Source organism: Nanorana parkeri, unplaced genomic scaffold, assembly GCF_000935625.1.
Source record: "Nanorana parkeri isolate BGI_ZX_2015 unplaced genomic scaffold, ASM93562v1 scaffold513, whole genome shotgun sequence".
Classification (NCBI taxonomy): Eukaryota; Metazoa; Chordata; class Amphibia; order Anura; family Dicroglossidae; genus Nanorana; species Nanorana parkeri.
Genome location: NW_017306781.1, coordinates 83,039 through 109,920, shown reverse-complemented (window position 1 = coordinate 109,920; position 26,882 = coordinate 83,039). Strand labels below are relative to the sequence as shown.

At 42.6% G+C, this 26,882-nt stretch overlaps 1 protein-coding gene across 1 annotated transcript in view; it reads left to right on the top strand.

The window, feature by feature from the left end:
- The window catches only part of TLR3 (toll like receptor 3), a 122,110-nt gene that overhangs the window by 43,116 nt on the left and 52,112 nt on the right, over window positions 1-26,882 (top strand). The window lies entirely within an intron of this gene.

The window sequence follows — 26,882 nt, the reverse complement described above, 5'->3', positions numbered from 1 at the left end:
CAATAACTCTGGTTACACCACTGATGGGAGATACAAGACATTTTTGGAGATGTGACGGACTGCGTTTAGCATGTAAAATTGGAATCACTGTCTGCTGTGTGACCCTGGAAGTAGAAGTGATTCGCTGTTACATTCTGTTACCAAACTCCAACACTCCCAGGACTCTGGTTATAGTCAGAAAAATACTGAGTGTATACTTGATGTATTTTTGACAACAGCAGAAGCTTTTGCGGTTTAATGGTATCCCCTCTCTGTCCTATACATACAGAGGGTTTCCTGAGTAATGAAGTACTCACAAATCTTCATTATTAACTCAGACAACTGCAGCTGCTACGGTAGCAGTATCACTGGTATTAATGTGCAACAGACAAGTTAGCCCTGCACCACCCTGCTACTATTGTTACTGCACTGGCCTATAGGCCAAAACACACCATCTTGCATTAGCATTTGTGTGTTGTGGAACTTTGCTTTGAAAGATTGGTGCAAATCTGTTACAAAATGTGTTGTGGTGCAATTGCAAAAAGAATCACAATGAATGGGCCACCTTTAAAGAATACCGAAAGAATACGTAAAACAAAGGCTGCACGATGATTGACCCCAGGTGGTGTGTCCGTAATAGCTTCACGGGAAGTGGGTTTAAGGACACTGGGCATTGTTCAAATTGGGAAGAAGAAGTGGCAACCTCTTAACTAGTACACAACTTTAGCCAAATTTGAATCGATGAAAAATATTGTATTAATGCGGTATTCCTATTGTAGGACTCACCCCCGAAGGAGCCGCTGACTAAACGAGTTTTCCTTAGCCTGTCCAGAGTTTTTAGCAATTTGGCTGACCCACTAGTACTTACCACCCTTCTATGGCGACCGATAAAGCTGAGATCCAGATTGTAGATATGATGCTGAAGAAACTTTATTGTAGAACTTCAGGTAGAGAGAGGTTTAGGGCTCAGAACATCCAGGATGGTGTAGACTCTTTTAAATTGAAGAACAAAGTACCTGTGGCCATCACAGACAAGGACCTCGAAGCCAAATGTGGCAATCTGTGCTTAGAGCACCCGGCTAAGCAGTACTTGAATCAGAATTCACCATTCCATACAGGAACATACTCTCCATTCATAGCAGAGGATCACTTCTCAGGTTCCCCATGCCTGTTGAATTTACTCTGTCATCTTCATCCTTAGTATCAGTCACTGGGTCCCAAGACTCAGGACTCAGTGTGAGCACATGGCTAGTCCCCTAGGCTTCAGGCCTAGCCAAATCAACAGTCAATAGCAGCCTCCCAACAGGCAGGGCCCAGGGGAATAAGAGAACCTTACATGGTCCGCCCCGAATATTTATGTCATCTTCTAGCATGCACCACTAGCCATGAACCTCCTAGTGATTGGCCAGGGGGACACAGATATTCATAACAATGTCTTATTGGCTGCTCTGCTGTGTGGCAAAAATACACCCAGCAGCACGTAGATGCAATAAACAACAGGTTGATTAGGGGAAACCAAATGAGCATAGACTATAGATCAGCATCAGACTGATTACAATCTGACAACTACATTAATAAAAACTGTCAATGCCTGAAACGTAAAGTTCTTTAAAAATATATATTGTATACTTGGTAAAAAAAAAGTATCTCTGAGTAATGTAGTCCTTGACATGGGTTAAAGCCTTAACAAGTAGCACATGAAGTGGGCATCACATTGAATAGATGCCGTTTTTGTTTTTTTGTGTGAAACAAGGTTAGTTTATAAATATAGCATGGTGGAAAATGACAACTATGATATCAACAACACCCACTGATAGAGCAGGATGAGCAAGTGTGTTCTATGAAACCTCCAGGTGTGGGGGACTATCAATAGTAAGGTTAAATGTGTACAGAGTTATTTAAAAAAGCAAAATCACAGTGCAACCAGTTAGACATTGTCCATCATTGATCAGACTATATTAATGGCATGGGTTCCTGCACTTTGCCCATTATTTATCTTCTTTTTCAACAAATCAGGTAATGTGTTTTTGCAAATGTGAACTTTTTTTTAACTTTTAAACAGCTGAGGTCAATAATTATTAGTCTTAGCTAGCGTGCCTTCAGAATATCCATTAAAAGGGACCTATAGATATTCGATGTTTGTTGACCAGTACTAAAAATATCAGTAGGACTGGATGACAATCACACTGTCTAATGGACACTCATTCCTTTAGCATAAAGTCATACCCCTCCATTAGGATGAAGTCAATCAATAGATATCATTTGGCTTCCCTCACTTCCTACCAGTGACACCTCCTAATTAGTCAAGGTGCCGAAAATAAGGCAAAGTGGTCAATTTCTAGTTCACGTTGATATTTGAATAATAGAACATCTGAGCTTAGAGACTCCCGAGGTGCGTAAGAAAAAAATGGTGTCAAGGCACTAGAACATCTCTGCAAAAACTTTCCAGTGGTAGATTACAAAATTTGAACCCACAAATGGTGAACCTCAACATAGTGATCATAAGACTGGGTTGTAGGAAAAGAGACTTTAAAAAATAAAACATATAAGCAGTGGCGTAACAATCACCATAGCGACCCAGGTGGCCGCAATGGGGCCCGGGCACAGGGGGGCCCGGCCAGGGCATCCCTCTGATGCCGTGTGGGCTGCCTGGGTCGCTATGGCATATCAGGGTGCTGGCCGTCACTGGGGGCTGTGAAGAGGAACGCGCCACTGTTAGATCACTGACATTCCTCCTCACAGCCGCTGCTGAGCTGTATCAGTGACAGTCAGCAGCTGCTGCAGAAGAGGCTGGACCCGGCGATCGCAGTGAAGGAGGAGGCAGGCCCGGCGACCTAGGAGCAGGAGGGGCTAGTGATATAAGAGGAGGCATCGATAGAAGAGGAGACCGGGCCTGACGATGGAAGAGGAGGCGGGGCCCGGCAACCACGGAGGCGGACAGTGGATCGGGGCTGACAGGTAAGAGGTGTGCAGCCCACCTGAGACCCTGCAGAGCCCACCATAGAGAGTCTATGGCGGGCTCTGCAGGGTCACTCTCAGGTGGGCTGTTTGGTATATCAGGTGGGCTATGCAAGGGGCATAACTAGAAATCACAGGGCCCCATACAAAATTTTGCTGTAGGGCCCTGTGATTTCTAGTTACGCCCCTGCATATAAGCAACGTGCAGTATGTATCTGTGATGTCTCTTGCAAAAGTCCCCCCAAGCATGCCATGCAGAATTAGTGCATTAACCGTCGATTCAATTTAGAAGTCGAGGCCAATCACTACCAGTGAATGTTCATAACTTCAAATCAGTAACTTAAAATATTTTGCAAATTTAAAATGTTTCTTAATCCCGCTAAGTCTTAGAAGTCTGCACTTTTAAATAGAACATATTTGCATAACTGAAATACTTTTAATGTTCTAATGAGATACCATATCAAATACGAAGATCTGAGAACATTTGGGCAACAATGGTCACAATATGGTAACGTTTGTGTTTGTATTCAATAGGGATTTAGGGGGTTACAAAAACTACGAAAAATAACTGTAAATGTGTACTGTTGAATAAAGACACTGAAACCATATGGGAAATATACTTTAAAAAAAACGCACAGTAGCAAGAATGCTCCCATGGGAATAAAGTCTCTAGGAATAAATGAAAACCTATTTAGCTGAATAGGAAACACATTAAAGGAAAACATATTAAATAAAAATAAAAAGTCAAATTAGCAAAGATTAAAGCTGCAACGTGGATTGCTAGTGATATTAAGTTACATCTCCAAAAAATCTACAAGTATATAAAGAGTAAAAGATGTGGAAATGTACTCATATCTGTTACATGACAACAAACACACCTTTAGAAATGTTCAGTAATGACTAGGGATGTACCGATACCGGTATTTTGGTACTGAGTACGAGTACCGATAATTTTTTTTCGGTACTCGCCGATACCAATTACAGAGTACCGGAAGTACCCATTTAGGAAGCCAGGTGGCGTGTAATGACTGGCTTCCTGATTAGCCGGGAAGCTGGGCAGTGTGTAAAGACTCGCCACCCGGCTTCCTGATTAACAAGAAAGCCGTCCCATTCGAATCCCTCAGTGCGGATCTCTGTCCCCTCTCTACTCCGCATGTCCTGGTGCGTGTCGCAAAAAAGGTACATGTACCTTTTTTCAGCGATTTCCGCACGGATGAAATGAATAGCGTTGTGCGGGAACCGCTGTGTGCAACCGCACACGATCACGCGGTCCCGGGACGCACGTCCTGCCAACACCCAAGTCTGCACCAGCCCTTAGTCTACAAGCCACCGTAGTTTCTACTGCTTACCCAACATTACTACTGGACACAATAGTGATGTAGGGGTTGGTGGGAGGAACCACAATAACCAGCGTGGGACATGCTATCCGACGCACCCAAAAGTGTCCATTGCAGCAGCGCACAAAGCTCTTCATGATAGCAAACACTACCCACCATTAAAGTAACTATTCCTCTTCTTCTTTTGCTGGGGAACGTTAAGATTTGATTACTCAAAATAGCAAACAGGTCACTTTACTTAACATTTTCAACTGTTTATCCAAGTTTAGATGTGGCATATGTACTTTCTATCCCAAGGCCAAGGACTATACCAAGGACAAGTGGACATCAGTTTCTCAAGAAAGAAGGAAGAAAAATATTTTGATCAAGAAAATGGAGCCATCTGACCCGGGGTTATACTGGATTTTCTCCTTGTCCCTGCAAAGCAAATTGGCAACTGATGAATAGTTGCTTTTCCCTTTACTGCAGGAATTTTGATTTCGATGGACATGGGCTTTTTTCAACCATGAAGTCGTCACAAATGTATACCTAAAAGGTAATTCTTTCATAAGTGTTTCTCAGTATTGATGTTTCTTTTGCTTCATTTCGTTCCTTGCATAAAAAATTTGAAATATAGGTTATTCACAAAGCTGCCAAAGGCAGCCGAGTAAATTACCCAGCCGCAGTGAAGTGAGCCGAACTACGTTTGGCTATTCACTCTGACTCAGTATGGCTGATTTCAGCTGTACAATGATTGTCTCCAACTGCACTTCGGTCAGAAGGACTTCGACTCAGCCGATTCAGCATCTGGCAGCTCACTCGCTGCCGTTCGCCCCTATTCACATAGGGGCCGAATGACAGTGAGTGAATAGCCGAATGCCACCGAATGGCATTCGGCTCGGCTATTCTGCTCACTACTGCCGTGGTACCGAGCAGAATAGCAAATAGTGAAAAAAGTAGAAAAAAAAAGTTTAAATGATATTTTTAAAAATGTAAATAAATATTAAATTTTAAAAAATAAATAAAGAGTAAAAAAAAAACAATTAGTGTAAGCTAGCTCCACCCAACTGTTTCCTATTGGCCGGCACCTGCTAAAGTCTTCTAGCAAGTCCCGACCAAAGAATAACAACAGGGCGGAGCCGACTGTGATGTCACCGCTGGCTCCGCCCAGTTGTTATTGTTTAATGACAGATCAATGTCGCTAGGTCATTTGGGGATGCTGATCTGTCATTACAACTGGGTGGAGCCAGCCGTGAGACCACGGCTGGCTCCGCCCAGCTGTCATTTGCGGGGCGAAAGGCTGGCCTTTGGCCAGCCGCTCACCCCGCTTCGGGTGTCACTTCGGCTCAGTCGAGCCGAAGCATATGCCTTCAGCTCGGCTAAGCTGCTCGTCCGCCTTCGGCTGCTGTAGGGCTATAGTGAATAGCCCGTACTGCAGCCCTTCGGTTTGACTGAACCGAAGGGCTCCGGCGGCCGAAGAGAGCGGTCGATCGGTATTGTATGCTTGACAAGTGACAAGTTGGAACTTTAGTGTGCATTGGAAATGCAGACTATTCTATTGCCACCACATGCACTATGGTATGCACTCAGGAAACACAATGTTATTGTTGTAGCATGTCTGAACACTTCATCAGGTTGTAGATTTTTTTGTAGCATGCCACAGTCTATTCATCAGTTAGCAGGGAGATTATGTTCTGATAACAAGAGCCATTACCTTTCTTTACACTTGTGTCTTGTTACCTGCGTGCATGGTGCATGTCAATCCAGCAATATCCAATTCAAGCAGCAAAAACAATCAGCTTCTATTCTTTCAATTTCCAGTACCCTGTATTACAGAATGTTATTCATTATCATTTAATTTATGAATGTGTCTTACACATGAGGTAACCCACCAAATTTGTGTTGTTTTATTGCAAACTTAGTTAAATAGTTTATATTAAAGTGTACATTTATCTGAGCTTGAAACAAATCTGGTTTCTTTGCACCTTATAAATGGCACATAGCATCCCACAGTCCATTTTTCTAAAGAAAAACTAATTAGGTTTGGGTTTTTTAAAACTATCTATTGTGTTATTACATTGTCTGACCTTTAGCAAAGTCCAGGAAAAATGACTCAATGTTATATGTTTCTATGGTAACCCACCACAATCTTCTGTGAACACACCGGGGAATTTATCAGAACTGGAGAAGACAAATTCTGGAGCAGCTGTACATGGCAACCAATCAATTTGTCTTTTTCATTTTCAAATCTACATTACAGTGAATAATCTGAACAAACTGAAGAAAGAAGCTGATTGGTTGACATTGGCAACTGCTCCAGTTTCTGTCTGCTCCAGTTTTGATAAATTCCCCCCACAGAGTATGATAGCAATCTGTTCATTCCCACTAGGTTTGCGAAATGTTGTATTGTTCATTTTAGACAAAGCTAAGCATACAGGTGAAGGCATTACACCAAAAGTTCTAGTGTGTATAGTGTCATATTTATAGTTCCTGCTGTCCTAGGCTTACATTCTTGTTTCACCCCCTTACCTCAGTTAACTGGTTGGTGTTAGTATCGCTCTAACTAGAAGGGAGGTCGGAATTACTCAAGGCATACTGATGCCGTAGGTAGAGAGTCTGAAGGAGACATTTTGCTCACTCTGTGTCAGCACATGAACTGAAATTGAAAAGTAGAGCAAACCATTATCATATTTTGCTAGCAGTTTATTTCAACGTGTATGCAACCAAAGTTGCATTCTTCTGCAAAAAAAAAAATGCTCTAACTGTGCAGGGACAGCAACACTGAATGCTCAGTTAGATTGCTTTGGCAAGCAATGTGACAATCTGGCACCTATGCACATATACAAGGGGTTTGATTAGATTAGATAGTTCTTTCTTAAAATCATAAGTGGGGTTTTTCTTTAATAGTTTGTATGTGTTTTTAGTTTGTAATATGTTTTCCATCTCTTCTTCATAGTAGTTTTTATTCATTACTACCACCCCTCCTCCTTTGTCTGCAGGTCTAATAATAATATCTTTTTTGTCCTCAAGGGATTCGATACCTTTACTAATAAATTCTTTATTTTTCATATATTTGATTTCTAGAGATCTAATGTCTTCCTCGACCAGGCTTTTAAAAACTTCGATGAAGTGATTGGAATTATTTTTGGGGTTAAATGTTGCATTATTCTTTAGAGGAGTTTGTGCATATTTCCTTTCTTTAGTGATAGTAGCATTGGTAAAGGTAATTTTTGGGGTAGAAGCATAATATTTTTTAATATTCAGTTTCCTGATAAATTTTTGGAGGTCTATATAGGTGGAAAATTTATTAAGGTTATGTATAGGGGCAAATTTTAACCCCAGGTTTAAGACTTTCTCCTCTTCAATACTTAAAGTCGTCGAGCTTAAGTTGAAGATCCCTTGTCCTACCAGGTTCTGTGGTTTCCTGTGTTGTAACTTCCTTCCCCCTCTGCAACCCCTCCTCGAAATCTTTGATTTCTGAAGTGGTCTCTTTGGTTCACATATGGGCCTCTCCTCCACCTCCCTCTTATATAACCTTGGTCCTCCCATTCTCTCTCTATATTGTCCTTCTGTCCGAAGGAGTTAAGGGGGTGTGACTGTTAGCCAGCAACATGAGTGGCCGTGTCTTCTCTGGACACCTTGCCTCCCCTGGTTATGGCCTATATTGGCTATGCCAAAAAAATTTCATTAGACATTGGTCATACACTGCAAAATCTAGGAAGTCATTTGCCTACCTCATCATGATGATCAGATGATCATATATACTATAAATTTTGTCTTTGTAGCCATCAATGACAATGACTGGAGCAGTGTATATATTAATTTACTGGCTCTAAATTAAGTAACCTTACAAAAGAAAAAGTGTTACTGCGGATTTTTAAATCTCACCGAGGATGAGCTCCACAATTTATTTGAATATTTTCAAGAAACTTTAATGAGTTATAAATAATCAACAGAGTCAATGCCATTCCAAGCATAGTTTCCATCCTATTATATTTATTTGGCACCCTGAGATAAGGAAAGGAATGTGCTCTACAGCTCTTGTGTTGAAGTTAATTTTACCTCCTATATCAATAAACATTTGCTTTGTAAGACATTACACCACAGATATCACCCTGGCAGGAATGAGATCATTGTTCTAGGTAGGTTATTAAAAGATATAATGTCATCCTACGATGCTGTTGCTAACCTTGGTCAAGCCAGTCAGCTAGTGTAGCAAGCATAATAGAAAAATTCAACTTGTGCCTTTGTCTTATGTCTTTAACATGTACATGCCATCTATACACACTAAATGTACAGTGACTGCTTTGTGAGATAAAAAAATATTCAACCATAGAGTTCAATGGGAACTAGCAACATAACTTGCCTCAGGTCTGTAGTTTTAATGAATTGAGAAGCTGTAGTCACTAAAATCGTATTCTTGCCTCCACATTTGTCATCTTGGCATATGGAGCTGTTTTCACTAAAATGTTTTTCTTGTATCCATACTGGTTGTCTTGGCATATGAAGATGTAAATGTCAATCTTATACTCTATCACAATGATCTCTTAAACAAAGCTCTTTTTTGTGGTGGCTAGACCTGGAAAGGTCAGATCTTATGTTAGGTTTTATTGCTGTCTCCTCATTGAAGAGATCTACACTTCCAACCTGCCCCGCTAACCACCAACACTAAGACAGGAGGGAAGGGGATATCTAATTTTTCAGAGTTGTCCTCTGTCCCCTGTTCTGTTTCCAGAGGTGGGGTCTCTCCTTGGTTTGTGGAGATTTCTACCCACTTCTTGTTGGGTCACCAGGACAAAATAAAAAGGAAATCTTCACAAAGGGAATGCAGACAGCAATAAAAACCTTAAATACCTAAATAAGAGGTTTTACCAACGAGTAAGTGTATAAGGGGCAGGCACAAAATTAGCATGAGTTTACTGCACCCACTTCTCCATTGATGCATCCCTTGGCACTTCCATCTTTGCTTGGTTCTTCTGGGTTTGGTGTCTTTGGCAATCTTAGCTGGCTCCTGCACATACCACATACCCAGGGGCAGTTATGGCATCCTGGCACCAAAGGCACATGCACAGCTCAGTGTTCATTCTGAAAAAACATGCTAGCAGGCAGGTAAGTAGCTCTTATAGATAAAGAGACATACAGGTGTTAATTTACTAAAGATATATATGGGCGCTCACTCTGCAACATAATTTGTACTTTGCAGGGGAAGTTTCCCTCAGCTCTACTGACTTCTATCACCCAATCATGTGTAACCTGCTTCCGGAACGAATTATGCTCGTAAACCAAGGTATTACTGTATAGTGTTCTTTTATTTTCCTTGCACATAATTGGGTATTGTTTGCAAAGTGAAATTTCACCACATAAGGGAAACTTCCCCTGCAAAAACAGATTATTTGCCTTTAGTAAATAAACTCCACATAGTCTTTTCTGCAATAAAAACCTACATGCTAGCTTTTTTAACACTTTTCTTCTGCTTTGAAATCCAATAGACCTTTTACTTTGAATTAGCTTAATATGTTCCAGTCGCATCAAAACAAAAGTTGTAGAATATCTTGTTTTCATTAGAAAGCAGCCACAGCCTTAGTAGAAAAGCTTGTTCCCTGCAGCCTGCTGCAGAGAAGGACCTTTGACCTATGTGCTGAAGCAGTGGTCTCTCCGCAGAGGTTCGATACACTTCTTGCTGAGTCGGAGCAAGAGCTCTCCATTCAGCAATGCGCATGCTTCTTGCTGAATGGAAAGCCCTTAGGCAGGAATGGAGCTCATGAACAGTATTATTACTATTATCATTATACAGGATTTATATAGTGCCAACAGTTTGCGCAGCGCTTTACAAAATTTGGGGAAGACATTACAATTACAATACAATTCAAGACAAGATGGTAAGGAGAGCCCTGCCCGTGGGAGCTCACAATCTAAGAGTGAGGGGCAAGTGATACATGAGGAAGTAGCTGTGCTGGGATGAATTGTTTGAGAAAGATAGTTCAGTGGTTAGTCTGGGGTGGGATAGGCTGCCCTGAATAGATGAGTCTTTAGTGATCACCTAAAGGCAGTCAGAGTAGGAGATAGACCGCAGGTTGGGGTATGGGGTTTCAGAGAATGGGAGAAACTCTAGAGAAGTCCTGGAGGTGAGCATGGGAGGAGTTGACGAGGGAGCTAGAGAGCAGGAGGTCTTGGGAGAAGTGGAGAGGACGGTTAGGGTGATACTTTAAGACAAGGTTTGAGATATAGCCGGGGGCAGAGTTGTAAATGGCTTTGAAAGTAGTTGTTAATATTTAGAATTTTATACTTTGGGCAATTGGAAGCCAGTGGAAGGATTGGCAGAGGGGGGTTGCAGACACTGAGCGGCTGGTCAGGTGGATGAGCCTAGCAGGTGGATTCATGATAGACTGAATGGGGGATAGCCTATGCAGTGACAGGCAAATGAAGAGGGAATTGCAAAAGTCAAGACGAGAGATAACAAGTGAGTGGATGAGAAGCTTTGTGGCTTCATTGGTGAGGAAGGGGCGTATTTTGGAAATGTTACGAAGATGAAAACCGCAGGATTTGAATAGCGATTGGATGTGGGGGCAGAAAGGTGAGGTCCGAGTCAAGGATGATGTCTAGCACCTTGGCATGGGGGGAGGGTTGGATAGTTGTGTTATCAATCCTGATCGAAAAGTTGGGGAAGGGTGCACGGAGGGGAGTGAATATCATTAGCTCAGTTTTTGAAAGATTAAGCTTTAAATAGTGTTGTGACATCCAGACTGATATGTCAGTTAGTAAATTAGTGATATGCAAGGATACTGAGGGGGTGAGTTGTGGAGTGGAGAGATATATTTAAGTGTCATCAGCATAGAGATGGTCTTGGAAGCAATGTTAGGTGATCAACTGACCAAGGGAGGAGGTGTAGATAGAGAAGAGAAGGGGTCCAAGGACAGAGCCTTGGGGGACCCCAACAGAAAGGGGAAGAGGAGAGGAAGAGATAGATTTCTAGGTGACACTAAAGGAGCATTTAGATAGGAAAGAGGAGAACCATGAGAGAGCAGAGTATTGTAGGCCAAGCGAGTGGATTATTTTGAGGAGCAGTGGGTTGTCAACAATGTCAAAAGCAGCAGAAAGGTATAATAGCAAGAGTAAGGAGTAGTGACCATTGTTTTTAGCAGTTAGTAAGTCATTAGTGAGTTTTAGGAGGGCGGTTTCAGTGGAGTGTTGGGGGTGAAAGCCGGACTGTAAGGGGTTGAGGAGATTGTTATCAGTGAGGTGGCGGCTCAGGCAGTTGTAGATTCGGCATTCTAGGAGATTGGAGGTAAATGGGAGTAAGGAGATTGGTCTGAGATTGTTAAGGTTGGTGGGTCCAGTGAAGGTTTTTTGGGTATTGGGGTGACTAGCGCATGTTTTAGAGGGGATGGAAATATGCCAGTAGAGAGGGAAAGATTAAAAATGTGAGTAAGAGAGTGTAGGCTAGAGCAAGAGGGTGACCAAAGTATTGGTGAGGGAAAAGTGTCCTGGGGCAAGTGGTGAGGTGGGTGTCAGAGAAAAGCTTTGTAACCTCCTTTGTGGTGGCAGGGTCAAAAGAGGAAAGTAGCAAGTCTAATGGTGGGTCTGGAACATTAATAGGGGAAGGTGACATGGACAGTGGAAATTTCATCCCAGATCGCATCTATTTTGTTTTTGAAATGATTGGCAATGTCCTGGTCAGTGAATGAGTTAGTGGGCGTGGGGCGGTGAGGGACATAGTAGAGAGTTAAAGTAGAAAAGAGTTGACGAGGTCTGGATGAGAGTGTGTTAATGAGAGTGACAAAATAAGTCTGTTTGGCAACACAGAGGGAGGATTATATTTTATGAGGGCAGCTTTATGTAGTGTGAAGTCTTGTAGAGACTTAGAGGGTTATTCACAATAAAGGCGAAGGATCCAGCCATAGCTTCGGCTGATCCTTCGGCTCGCTTCGGCCGCCTGAGCTCTTCGGTTCAGTTGAACCAAAGGGCTGCTGTACTGGCTATTCACAATCGGTGAGGTGTCGCCTAGGTGTGAACCTAGCCTAAAGTTTAGATGGCCTGTACCCTTGGTGAACCTAAAAATAAAAGATGACTCAGGAAAAAAACAACAACTTACATATTTAGGAGGAGAACAACACTTGTAGCCCTGATAGCTCTCTCATGTCAGGTGTACTTTAAGCTTTACACATTGCAGTTGTTTTCTATCCATCAATAGTCATAGCGTGAATGCTATGCATGCTAAATACTGTGCAAGTGTAACTGTTACAGGTTTGCGGATTGCAGGATTCACCTAGGTGTGAACCGATTGCGCTGTGGGTGCCATTATTTTCTAATGGCACCCCAGTTGCGCCGGGTGGATCGCAAGGTTTCCGTGCGTCGTGTATCGCAAAAACAAGGTACTTGTCACCCCATTGAATGGGGCCACACAGCAATCGCTACCTGCATTGCACAGGACCGCGCGATCCCGGGTCGCGCGTCCCGGGTGTCATGCGGCGTAGTGCAGGTGTAAACCTAGCCCTAAGAAATTAACTGGAACAGGGCCGGCCTTAGGGGCGCCATGGCAACAAAGGCACCAGGCGGCCGACACAGTTCGTCCTCGGGGCGGCTTCTGTCCTCCTCACCGCTGGCCATCCGACATGACAGTGCTCCCTCGTCCGACCAACTACCCAACGCTGTTCCGATGTTCTCGTATCCCCGCTGCCTGTATGGGCTGAGGCAGCGGGGTTCCGAGGAGAAACTGCGAGGGGGGGGTGCAGGAGGGAGCGCTGCCTGCTGTCAGGATGGCCGAGCGGTGAGGGGGAGAGAAGACGCGCCCACAGCTGTCAGGATGGCCGAGCGGGGAGGAGATCGGAGCCGCTGTCATCCTGTCAGTTTCAGGATGACAGCGGCTCTGAGGCAGGGCGGGGATCGGTAAATATCATTGATATTTATTGGTCCTCTTTGTGTGAAGGACAAACACTGGAGCGATCGTCTGATCGCCCCCCATACACACACACATATATTATTAGACATGTGCGAAGACTAAAAATTAATTTCAGATTAAATGAACGAAAACTAAAAACGTTTTCATTCGTTTCATCAAACAAAACAAGTTTTATGCTATTTTGGATTCAGCTATTGGCGTGTTCTGGAGGCAGGGCGCATGATGTCATATAACACCGCACGTGTTGGGCACCGCCATCTTGGTGTATATCTAGGTACAGTATACACCAAGATGGTGGGGCCAATATCGGCGTGTGACGTCACCTGACGCCACGCATGCATGGCGTCATGTGACGTCATGCTCCCCACCTCCAAGATGGTGGCACACATTCACAATACACGCCGGTGGCCAACATGGCCGCCGCACATTCTCAAACAAATTATTATGCGCCTGAATACATTTTTTGTATATTTGGACATATACATAATATGTAACACATAGTAATTCATTAATTTTACATGTAGTCTAGGTTTTGTGTTCTGTTTTCTATTTTTACTTTGCTAGATACACTTACTTGAAAAAAAGGGTCGGCATGACATCCTGACACTTTATTTTTATAAACTCTATTTTAGTTTGACATTTATTGTTTGCCGTCTGTTGTTTCATTTGATAAGAATACTTATATTGTGCCTACAAGTTTAATACCTTTGAATAAAAGTTTTATTTTTATCATACTTTTTAATGTTTCTTTGGGGCTTAACAAAATAGGAGTCTTTAAATGGTGTGGATATTGGGGAAAATGGGTGTGGTTACTGGGGGTGTGGCCACTGAAGGGTGTGGCCACTGAGGGGTGTGGTCACTGAGGGGTGTGGTCACTGAGGGGCACTGTAAAGTTTTCTCACACAGGGCGCCTAAAGGCCTTAAGCCTGCCCTGAACTGGAATAATCCCTTTGTTTGGTGTCATTTTCTCTCTTTCTATCCATCTTTTTCATGATGTAAATGTGGTTAAATCAGGATCAACTTGTTTCGTAAACAAGCTGTCTTCAATCATTTCTACTGCAGTATATAATTAGGGATGCAGTGTGACTGTGAGATATCCCCCTTTTTCAAATTGTTATATCTGAAATGGTGGAAAAGGTTCCTTTAGGATTTTTACATATAGCAGCTCCTCAGTTTGTGTGAACCATTGTGCTGCGTAGGAGTTGCAACATTTTTTTATTTTACAAATGAACCATGTTTCTATTTTCTATCATGTTACCATGGATTTAACCTCTAGATCGTGCCACTTATGTCTTCCTGCAAAAAAGAGGTGCTTACTATGTGATGTAGACTTATAGGGGGTCTATTTATAAAGCAGTGAATGTGACTTTCACCCAATTCTCTGTTGATCTTTTTAAATGACAATGGTTGATTCTCCACCAGAAAATGTTTGATGAAAGTCGCATTCACTGCTTTAGAAATACACCTAATAGATGAAATTTGCAAAACATACTGAATTGAAATGTCTCTTTCTATTAATTGCTGGTGTAGCACTTAACCTCCGAAGGAGCCGCCAGAATAACCTGGATCATCACTAGTTGTCTAGGGGATTTTAGTCTTCAGCTACCCCAATAGCATTTAACCGCCCTCTTCTAATGCCCACAAAGCTGATATCCACTCCAGTAGTACAATGCTGAATAACTTTTATTAACATCTTCATACTGGGGAGAGAGAGTATAGGGATCCTAGACATCCAGGGTAGTATAGACATAGACTCCAGACTCACCACCCCTTTAAGCAATTCAATGTAGATCCATTTGTAGCACAGCGAATAGGAATTTGGGTAGCAGATGAGCAGAGATGAGCACAGATCCTAAGCAAGAGAGACACCAGACTTTGAAGTAGTGGGGAGGCCTCCCTTGCACCTCGGGTCCTTGAAGTCTCTGGAGATGGAGACAGAGACTTGGTGGACACCGAGTGGCATGGGTGCCAGGGGTGCCAGGGGTGCGGAGCACCGTGCAAGCCTTAGTCCGAGATCCGAGCCGAGGTCAAGTCCACTCTGGCAACGAAGTACACAAGGGTCAATTAGAAGAATGGTCGAGATCCAAGCCTACTCCTGATGTAGAGAGTACCATCCAATACAGATACTTAGCTTGATAATGATAAATAAGTCAAAATACGTGTGAGTGTTTGTGCAATGTTTATGCTGCTTTCCATGCATCACTAAGCCATACTGCAGCCGCCATATTCTGTATTGATGTATCACTAAGCGTCATCCCCAAACAGTTATATGATGCAAGTCTGCAACATCCTGTAACATTGCAGTCAGGTGTCACTCTATCCTTTCCTCCGCTATAGAAATGAGCAGATGGATGAAGAAAGCAAGGTTAGCATAGGAAACACTGCACTTGCAAATGTGCCTGCTCAGACAAAATTCCGATGTCATCTAATGGTAGTATTGCGGTTGTTACAGAGGGTAGGATTTTAAATACAATCTGTAATAAGAGGTGGCTGCATTTGCAGACCTTGTTATGAAAATGCTAATTCCCAGCTGCATATGGTCTCAATACCATGAGTACTGAGCCAGAACAAGCATACACCTAGTGATGCTAGAAGCAAGTAAAATCTTTTGATCTGCCTACTTGTTCTGGGTCTGTGACTCACGATATATTAAAGCTTTTGGATCTTTGTAAACCAGAAAAGAGGAGTCAGGCCTGGCAGTGTATGCAGTGGCGTAAAAATCACCATAGCGACCCAGGCAGCCGCTATGGGGCCCGGGGCACGGCGGGGCCCGGCCAGGACATCTCCCTGATGCCGTGCGGGCCGCCTGGGTCGCTATGGCATCTGGCTCGGACAGCCAGGCTGCTGGCTGTCACTGGCGGCTGTGAGGAGGAACCTTCTCACAGCCGCTGCTGAGTCGGTGACAACCAGCAGCTTCGGAGGAGGAGGCTGGGCCCGTCATCGGCAGCGATGTAGGAGGCGGGGGCCCGGCGATCGAGGAGGCAGGGCCCGGCGAAGTAGGAGGCGGGGCCCGGCGATCGAGGAGGCGGGGCCCGGCGATCGAGGTCCAGTGACGGAGGAGTCGATCGTGGAGGAGAAGGAGGCGGACAGAGGATCAGGGCTGACAGGTAAGAGGGCTTGACTGCCCACCTGAGACCCTGCAGAGGCCACCATAGAGAGTCTATGGTGGGCTCTGCAGGGTCACCCTCAAGTGGGCTGTTTGGGTTATCAGGTGGGCGTAACTAGAAATCACAGGGCCCCATACAAAATTTTGCTATGGGGCCCTGTGATTTCTAGTTATGCCCCTGAGTGTATGTATAATTTACAGGTTTCCTTTACAGGTAATGTGTAGCATATAGAGTTTCTTGTTCATGCTTTCAACAATACAAATGATTCTATCCTTTTTTACTTGTGGACTCATTGCCAGCAACTTTTTTTATCTACTTTGGTTCAGAGAGTGGTGAAGATCCTATCAACATGAGATGACTGTCATTCAGATTCATATCTCCAAACTTTCTGAGATGAGAAAGAGGGTCACCTTCCTTCACAATTTATTTAGGCAATGGTCACAATTGTGCTAAAACTCCAGTTATGTTGACCATTATGAATTTATACACCAAGAATGATTGGTTAAACCCAGAATTGTTTTTTTTTCACGATGAGTTTACCTTTATACTGGCTTTTTGAAACAGCAAACAAGAGATAACATAAAGGTTTTTGGGTAGTTAAATAGTACCTTTTCATATATTTGAATAAAAAAGATACAACTGAAGAGGAAAGAATTTAGACTGCAATCTGCCTGTGCGGCGTTGACGCGTTTCCGGGGTCAAGCCCCCTTCCTCAGAACGTTCTGAGGAAGGGGGCTTGACCCCGGAAACGCGTCAACGCCGCACAGGCAGATTGCAGTCTAAACTGCTGTTTCTTCCAAAACATCCACACAAGCTGTTTTATGACCCTCCATTGTGAGTACCATTGCAATTTTATCTTTGTGTCTTTTAAAATAAAAAATAATCTGCACTAGGTTGGGCGCCCTTCTGTCCTTTTTTGTATTCCAGTTTTACAGTTTCTCCCGGCTGAAGTGGGGCAGCACCCCTAGTTGTTTTTACTTAATCATCAGGATCCGAGCACAGCGCTTTAACTTTACTATATTTGCTTGAAGAGGAAAGAAGGACAGAGGGATTTGGTTTCAAATGAGGGACCGTCCAACAGTTTGGAGATATACAGATTTCAGAAAGATGAGCTATGACCAGCTTCACAAGTTACTTTAAAGATGAAATCCAGGTTAAACAAATATGTTTTGAATACAAAAAGCTTGTATATTCTTACTCGAATCTTGATGTCCTTTGTGTATTTCTTCCATATCTGTGCAGCAATCCATCATGAAACAAATCCTGCTCTTTGCCTCTGTGTTGGAGCTTCTTGTAATACAGAGCAGGGTAGTTGTGCCTAGAGTTCAGGATTAGCCGCATCTATCCACTGGACATAAAACATATGTAGTCAAACCTACCAGTCCATTTATGCTCAGTTTTAGTGGACGCATGATTCCTGTGAATGCCCTCTCTTTTGGATTATTATTGAATATACTCTGGATAAATAATTTTGCATTATAAACTTTCTTGATCAATTTCATTGTATAAAGTAAAGATAATTGCCATAGTTTCACCAAAAGACTTTACTGCATGTTTCATACGACACTGTATTTCCTTTGACTTTCACAAACGACATGGTGGCACATTTTTGATTGCAGCTAAAGGAACTACAAAGATTTCCATTTCAAATTCTATGTTAACTTCTATAAATCCATGTTAGGACAGTATGCGTATACATACATGGGTTATGATGATTATGATTAAATCATGATTGTGTGATGGGCTGTAAGTGTGTGTTGAAAAGGTCAACAATTGTAACTCAATGTCACTTTAGCTGTCTTGACATGTAAAGATAGGAGTGATGTCTAATACTTTGCTCAGGGAGTATGTAGTGTACTACTAAGTTATAAGAACACACTGATCTACGTAATACACTGCCCCTTACTGTGAACTTAAAATGAACTGTGTCCCATACCTGCAAATTGATAAATGTTAAACATGGTTTGGACTGGGTTACCTATCAAGAGACAGCTGTTTACCACACACTTTATTTTGGAATGATTACATAATATAATGTATTATATAATATTATATTTCCCCAAGCAGAATGCAGTGCTCTTAACATGTTAAATGTAAAGGAACCCACTCACGTAAAATAATTGTCACCAAATCCAAATAGCTTTCTGACAGATCAAATTAAGATTTTTATATTTATGAAAGCTCAAATACATTAACTATCAATTGAATCATGCATGTTAATGGAATAATTGCAGAAAAAGCCATAACCTCTGTAAATTTATTAGCCTTTGATAAGTCTTAAAAAGTCCTTTATAGATAGTACTATACCTGCTCATTTAGCATGATACATGATATTGTATCCTTAAACATATTTTAGAGGCTGCCACCAGCTCAGTACAATGGTATGTAGTTGGTGGTGTTGCCCGAAAGCACATGAACTCAGGACGAGAGTATCTACCCTCTTAACACAATTCTCCATACAAACCTTCATAAAGATCCATAAAAAATCCTGCTCAACAACTGAGGTGGAAAATTGACAATTTGCCCACCAGCTCACATAATTTTATTGATTATATTACTTTGTCTGAACCATTAACAAACCTTTTGTAAAAAAAAAAGTGATTGAATTATACACATATGACTATCCAATGATTAGCTTAAAGCTGATCTTTGAGCAAAAGAAAACCTCCCTCCATCCCTTCCACTCATTCAAATAAAAAATAAATGACTCATTGGGGGTGATTTACTAACCTAAACACACACACACACACCAGGTGTGTGTGATTTTCACACAGCAAAACGTATTTATCAACCAAAAAGTCTCTAAAAGCATATTTCCACTCATGCCATATATGGAACAATCATGCACATGATGCATATATAATGCTGCTTCACAGTTTAGACAAAAATGGTTAGCTCATGCATTTACATTCCTGCATTCATCAACACAAGCAACACAACATAGAGCTAATTTACCCAACATCACCTTGGAATTCATTCAGGGCTTTGCACAACACACCTGCTGGGTGTGTACACATTACAAAGGTGTTTAGATTCCACCCATAGATCATGCTGGGAGGGAACACACTGCAGAGGTGTATACACATTCGTGGTGTGTTTATAAGGTTAGTAAATCAACCCCATTGTGTGTCCCTTATCCGGAACCTCATCTGCTGGGGAAGACTGGCGATCCAGCACTGCAGCCAGCTTGCCCCGAACCAGTCTTCTCACCACCCCACATCTTGTGGGAATCTGTAGGACCTTGCCAATGGTAGGTGTCCATATCACCAGGCAGTGACATGGACAAAGAAGTACCTTCATACTTTGTAGCATGGAAAAGAGAAATCTTGGGGCCTGATGCAACACTTTACCACTGACTTAGGTGAGTAACTGTGGCTTTGAATGGACATTAAACACGCTTGAAGTAGAAATATTGGTTTCAATATACATATTCTACCCATGCATGCTTCTTTACCCTACCCTGGCTCTGCCCAGGGGAAAGGGGGTAGACACTTAATATAAACACTTCCTGTAATGGGGAGATTTTCCTTCACTTCCTGCCACACTGACATTGACAGTTTCAGCTACACCGGCATGAGGAGGGATACATGTGTTAAAAATTACATCAGTGTATATCCTATAAAAGCCATAATTTGGTATGGTGTGGATGTGTGAGTCTGGAATGTGTGTGTGGGTTGTGTGTGTTTTTAATTGGCAACATTGTCATTCTTTTTTAATGGAGTGTGGGTATAGTGTTAAATACTGATTTTGTATTTCATTAATAAACATATATTTTGTGGAGATCTGAATAATAGTGTTTTTAGCTCGGTAATGTAACCACTTTTGTCAAGCAACGTCATTTCTAGATTGCTTATATGGTTATGGACTAATGAACAAAGAGGCCTATGTGGCAGGATTATTGAATTATAATTGATAGTTGACTTATTAGTAATTTGTTTTTTTCTTCTTAATTCTATATGGCCATACACATTTCCCACATCTTGCCGATCTCCTGTCGAGCTCCTGGCAACCAGTGACATTACTGGCTGCCAGGAGCTCAGCAGGATGCGGGCCAGAGCATCTCAGGTTGCTAAGAGCTGGGTCTTAGTGGTGACACTCTCCACCAGCGCCCCCTCCCGCTGATTGTGAGCACCATCCAGCAACTTACCCCCCCTCACCGCCTCAGATGGCAAACTATGACTTAATGGGACTCTGTCACTAGTAACAAATATAAAGTGTAGGCACCTCTACCTAGAGCAGCCTGCAGTCCTACCACTATAACCATGTCTCCGACTGTTCTGATGAGAGCTTCAACACTTCCTGGAAGTATCAACGCTTGTCCACTCCCTTTTTCTTCAAATTTCTATTTGCCTATACCAGTGATGGACTACCTTGGGGGGGGGGGTAGCCCCTCTGCAAGGGTTAATACAAATTTGCTTGGAGTTCTAACCTGGAAAAATTACTCTGTAAATAAAATGACAGTGAAATCAGACCTTCTCATCTAAATACTTTGTTTGGGTCTATGATTCAGATATCATTGAAGCCACTGGATTTTTATTACAGTCAGGGACACTAAAAGGGGTCAGCAATGGTGGCCTCGGGTCGGGTTTCCTTCCATTCATTTGAATATTACATTTCAGAACAGACAGCTCTAGCAGCTTTGTTGTGCTTGTCAGGATGATATCATATATTCTGTGCACTGCCAACACAAGGCATATTTTGTTTTATACTCGGAGAAGGAATTCTGTGACAAGAATTTGGCCTGACAGCTCTAAGTGTAATGGCAGCACCTTGTTAGGCACGCACACTAATCTCAGCTTGCACACAATTTGCAGATACTGTACCATGAAAAGTAGATTAATGCCATGGAAAAAAAAATTCTAAGAAAAAGTGCTTTATTAACATAAGTGTTAAAATAAAATACAGGACCAGTGTATAGTAATTAATTGACTTACTCATCATAAGCATTTTGATATATATCAATAATGCAACAGACCAAGACTGACAAAGATCAACTTAACACAAGTATGACGCATCAAATGAAATGTGCCAACTAAAATACAGTTAGAATTATCAGTCTTTTAATGAACTGGCAGCTGCTACCTACATAACGTTTTCAGCTGGAGGCCTTATGTCCCTGAATCTGGCATTCTGTTTCTGGCTCAATGTTCTCTCACTAGGTGCCACTATGCCACTTGATGGAATAAATAGAAGAAACAGATTCATGCATGTCTCTGATGTAACAAGGTCCATGTTTACAATCTGCTCAAAGCTTCAGCAGTGCCTGAACAATAATGACTTATCTAACTGTCTGTGTTTCATCTTGTGCTTTTCCTGTTAGAACCTGACTAACTCCTTTAAGAGACATTAAAGTCACAATTCTCCCCCATGCTGCTTTAAGGACTTACCATAATGATGCCTCTTGATCCGATCATCTTCTTCTTCCCAGTAATTTTTAGGAGTCCCTCCAGCGCTGGTGCCGGTCTCTGATCCAGCACAGACTGCTGTGTCTTCTGTGTCCCATGGTGTCTGTCCGACGTGCACGCTCCTAGTTGTGTGCATTCTCCTCCACTGTGTCTCTCTTCTTCTCCGCATCAAAGATCTTTACTGTGCATGCCCCCACCCCATCATCCTGCATGGCTGCTCGGGAATCTTCAGATCTTCAGACGGGAGTGAGCGGCGGAGACACAGATAAGTGATTACCTATTTGGTAACTTGCTAGCAGTAGATACATGTAAAAACAAAAGTGACTTAAATAATACTTTAAGCCCAAATGTGCTTTTTTAGACTTCATGCTTTGGGAAATCTGTAAGCGCTGCATAAATTGTCAGTGCTATAGAAATACCTGTTATATAATGTTATAATAATAATTAGGGATGTCCCGATACCAATACTAGTATCGGTATCGGGGCCGATGCAGGGCATTTTCACGAGTACTTGTACTCGTGAAAATGCCCCAATATGGAAGGCCGATACTGGCCCTTTAAATCGGATTGCCCGCCTCAGGTTCCGCGCTTGTGGGGTCCTGAGGCAGCCTTCCGGGGACCTGGCACTAGTTGCCTTTGACGCTGCCTGCCAGGTCCCACGTCTCCTCCTCCTGATTCCTGGTGCAGGCACTGCTTGGGGCAGCCCCACCCCTTGAATACAGCCTCGGAGCGGGCACGGACCGGCACCCGCTCCGTTTGGCTCACTACGCTCCCATAGAGCGGGCTCAGCACAGTACCTGTCAGCAGCGCTGGTGAGACGGAAAATGCAGCGCTGGAGAGACCCAATAGGCAACCCTAGTCACATCTGGATGCAGCTGGTGAGATTTGGACGCCGGCCTGGATGGATCTGGACGCAGCCTGGTGGGATCTGGACGCAGCCTGGAGCGATCTGGACGCAGCCTGCTGAGATCTGGATGCAGCCTGGTTATATCTGGATGCATCCTGGTGAGATCTGGAAGCAGCCTAGTGATATTTGAATGCAGCCTGGTGACATCTGCATGCAGCCTGGTGGGATCTTCATGCAGCCTGGTGTGATCTGGAAGCAGCCTGGTGGGATCTGGACGCAGCCTGGTGGGATCTGGACGCAGCCTGGTGGGATCTGGACGCAGCCTGGTGGGATCTGGACGCAGCCTGCTGAGATCTGGAAACAGCCTGGTGATATCTGGATGCAACCTGGTGAGATCTGTACATAGCCTGGTGAGATCTGCACAAGCAGCCTGGTGAGATCTGGATGCAGTCTGGTGAGAAACTGCCCTAAAATCATTAGTCTGTATTGTTTTAGAAAAAAATGTCACATGTCCCTTTAGGAAAAAGTATCGGTAATTGGTATCAGCAAGTACATGAGGCAAAGTACTTGTACTTGTACTCGGTCTTGAACAAGTGGTATCGGGACATCCCCAATAATAATAATAATACCTAATACTAGTCCACCTGCAGGGTCATTTTTAAGGCCCAGTAAAACCTAGGTGTGCATTTTATGCATGGGGTAATGGGCAGTAAGGCAACTCATTTTGTATGTGTGTTGTAATGTATTGACATTTATTTTTTGTCAATGGCACCACAATGTGCATACACAGAGTAAGGAAATGCACCTGCCTCTCAGCACACTGTAATGCAAAACATAAAGATCTTATGCAGTGCATTATGATTGATGCACAGGAAAAAAAAAAATAGGCAGGTAAGTTTTTTAGTCAATGGATGAGCATTTATAAAAAATAAATGGGCAACACACTACAAAATGCTTTGAAGGAAAAAATAAAAATGCATGCATATGTGTAAATGGGCCCTTAGGGTTGGTTCACACCATGGTCATGCATTGTGCTATATTTTCCAATTCAGGTTATTTGCATGGATATGAGAAACTCATTTTTTAGTATGTGCTACATCAACATTTTGCATTTAACAATGCCAAAAAAGACAAGCTTCATTTTGGATGCGTTGACCTGCAGCATGCCATTCTCAGTTCAAATAAAGACTTGAAAAAGCACAATTGGGGACAATTATCAAGCAAATTAGCAACACAGCTAGCCACAAATCAGGCTTCCTCTTTTTCAGCAAAGTCTTTGTAAGAGGTTTACAGTGTATTTGTAACCTGTACACCTGTATTATTGGGCAGCCAAGTGGGCAGTTTGTAAACTTCTGAAACAGATTTATTACTGAAGATGCAACAGATTTCCACTCTAAACAGACACTCAAAAATCAAATTCTACCAATGCATTCACTTCCTGCTTTTAAATGGCAAAATGACTTCAGTTTGCCAAAGCAATGCACACTTGGATTGCCTTGTCATCAGCAGAGCATTGCTGGGAAATCTCATCTGTAATCTCATGAGATCTCAGGGAAAGACATTTTCCTCCCCTGAGATGATGTGCATGGTCACATGTCCTAGTCACATGTCTAGTCACATGTGCCAGAAATCTAGGAAGTAAAAGGAGAGCTAGTAATCTGCCCTTAGTAAACATGGTCCCTGCAGAAGACTGGGGAAGAAAAGAGAAATAATGTATGCAAAGAACACAAAGCCTGCTATTATATAGAAGTATCTGTTTGTACAGGGTTCAAAATTTCCACTCGCCCCCTCGCAATTTGCATGGGGCGAGTGAAAATGAAGCCATTAAGTCAGGCACTCGGTCATGGGCCCAACTCCTGGAGGGAGCTATTATGCTTATCCAGCCATCGAAAAGATGAGCAGCTCCTTCTCAGAGCATGGGAGCTGACTAGGTGAAGCATCCTAGTTGCTTAGAGACTGTTCACACATGCCCAGTGGAAGCTATCTTTCCCAGAGAGCTAGTGTCTGTTGTGACTGTAAGTAAACTCTGCAGATGTTAGAACAGTGATTAAACCCAACTGTGCCACATGATATATACAATTTTGAATGTGTATGGTGACACACGAATGTTTTGATTAATATGACCATGCCAAAATTATTTATGTCCTGTGTGTTTTGTGTGTGTAATGCCCTGTGTGTTGTGCTGTGTGTATCTGTAATGCCCTGTGTGCTGTACTGTGTGTATGTGTAATGACCTGTGTGTTGTGCTGTATGTATGTGTAATGCCCAGTGTGTTATGCTGTGTGTATGTGTAATGCCTTGTGTGTTGTGCTGTTTGTATGTGTAATGCCCTGTGTGTTCTGCTGTGTGTATGTGTAATGCCCTGTGTGTCCTGCTGTGTGTATGTGTAATGCCCTGTGTGTCCTGCTGTGTGTGTGTGTAATGCCCTGTGTGTTCTGCTGTGTGTATGTATAATTCCCAGTTAATTGTACTGTGTGTACATGTAATGCCCTGTGTGTTATGCTGTGTGTATGTGTAATGCCCTGTGTGTTGTGCTATTTGTATGTGTAATGCCCTTTGTGTTGTGCTGTGTGTATGTGTAATGCCTTGTGTGTTGTGCTTTGAGTCATTCTATAACTTTGTAGTAAACCTGTTGCAAAATTTGTCTCACTGTTTCTCTTTAGCATTGCTTTCCCATGCAAAAGAAATTGATAATTGCCCCCCAAAGACACATGCATGAATGTAAAGCGATAAAAAAATATACTAGGTTTTTTTTAAAGGCTATAGACCTGAGTTTGCTATAAAACTATGTAATGGTAAGTATACATTTCAGAGGGGAAAAAGCTAAAAGTGTTGTCAAAATTATATCTTCTGTTGGCTAACTAAAGATACAATTTCAAGTGTAGCCACCCTTCCCTAAGCAGGAGTATCTATTACATTTTAAAAGTTGTCAGGCTGAAGTCTTTCCTAATCTCTGGTGATTGTTTGCGTCTGCTGGCAAGTGTCCCTGGTAATAGTGTGGGAGGCTGCACTAATCAGAGCTAGGAATCTGTATACCTCTATGACAAACCGCTAGAGGGTTTACTGGCAGTGGTGCAAACTGCAAAGGGGTATAAATGTTTGGGAGTGACCTTGGGAAGTCACTCTTTCCCCTGGGTCTTCTGCCTGGGGCAGGGATACTGCAGAGTGTCAAGGCTCCTTAGGCCTGCTGCCTGAGGAGATGAAAATGTATTTGAACCAAAGCCTGGCTTCCAGGCCTAGGGTGTGAAGCTTGGGGATGGAGATACTATGGAGGAACTTTAGCCAGAATAAGGAGCCTAAGGAGCAGGGTAGAAGCTTGGTCCTTGAATGAAGAATGGTGATTTCTCCCCAAGGGGTTGATAGCTGAAACATTCAGTACAGCCAAGAGCTGAATTCACAGACTGCTGGGTTGGCTTAAAGGTTCCTAATCTGGGAAGACGTCCTCTTTTTGGATTCTGCAAGACCATGGGTGTCCTGTGCTCTAACCCTCTCTCCCAAAAATGTCAAAAAATGTACTGCAAGCAAAAAGATCGGCAGCATGGAAATCTGTTAATCGGTCACCACTGGTGGATTGGTGAGTGCTTTGTGGCGGCTATGGAGTATCCTAGATAGGCTAAGAGAGCCCAATTCAACTTGCAGCTTCTGAGGAGTCAGCACTAAACAAACTTTTCAACCACTGAGACTATAGAGGTTTCTGTGCTTTATTAAACTGCATTAAATTCAATTTACAAAACTAACACAAGGATAAAGGTCTTTTTTTTTTCAGCTAGCTTTTAATATAAATTGAAAATTACAGTCATGTGGACCTCCTTAGGCATGTGCCAAAGCTTTCAAAATTGAACCAATTATATTGTTTTCAATTAGCCATTTAGTGCTGAACTCTAAGCTAGTATGAAAAAAATCATCCAGTTTTATATTCATTAAAAAACACAACAATAAACACATTTTAAACAGATCTACCATAGGTATTTGAATATTACGTCATATGAGCCTACTTTAATCCCCTTCACAACAGCACTGTAACTAGGAGAGGGAAGGTCAGTAGTGATGAGCCGAACACCCCCGTGTTAGAACATGCAGCCCATCCTTAAAGGTCAGCACTCTGTGCTTCTCAGGGAACGTGCTTAAAGTAAAAATTGAATACATTAGGAAACACATGCATATTACAAATAAGACATATACCATGCAGTCTCCTGGAACACTAAAAAGTGATTTAAGCTATAAGAAGACACACCCAAATTCTGTAGTGGTAGTCAATACAGTAGCCTGGAACTGCAGGTAATGGACTATTTAACTTCAATAAGAGGGACCTCTGGAGCTCACAATATACACACAATAACCTGATAATTTTATATTTATTGATGACGATTA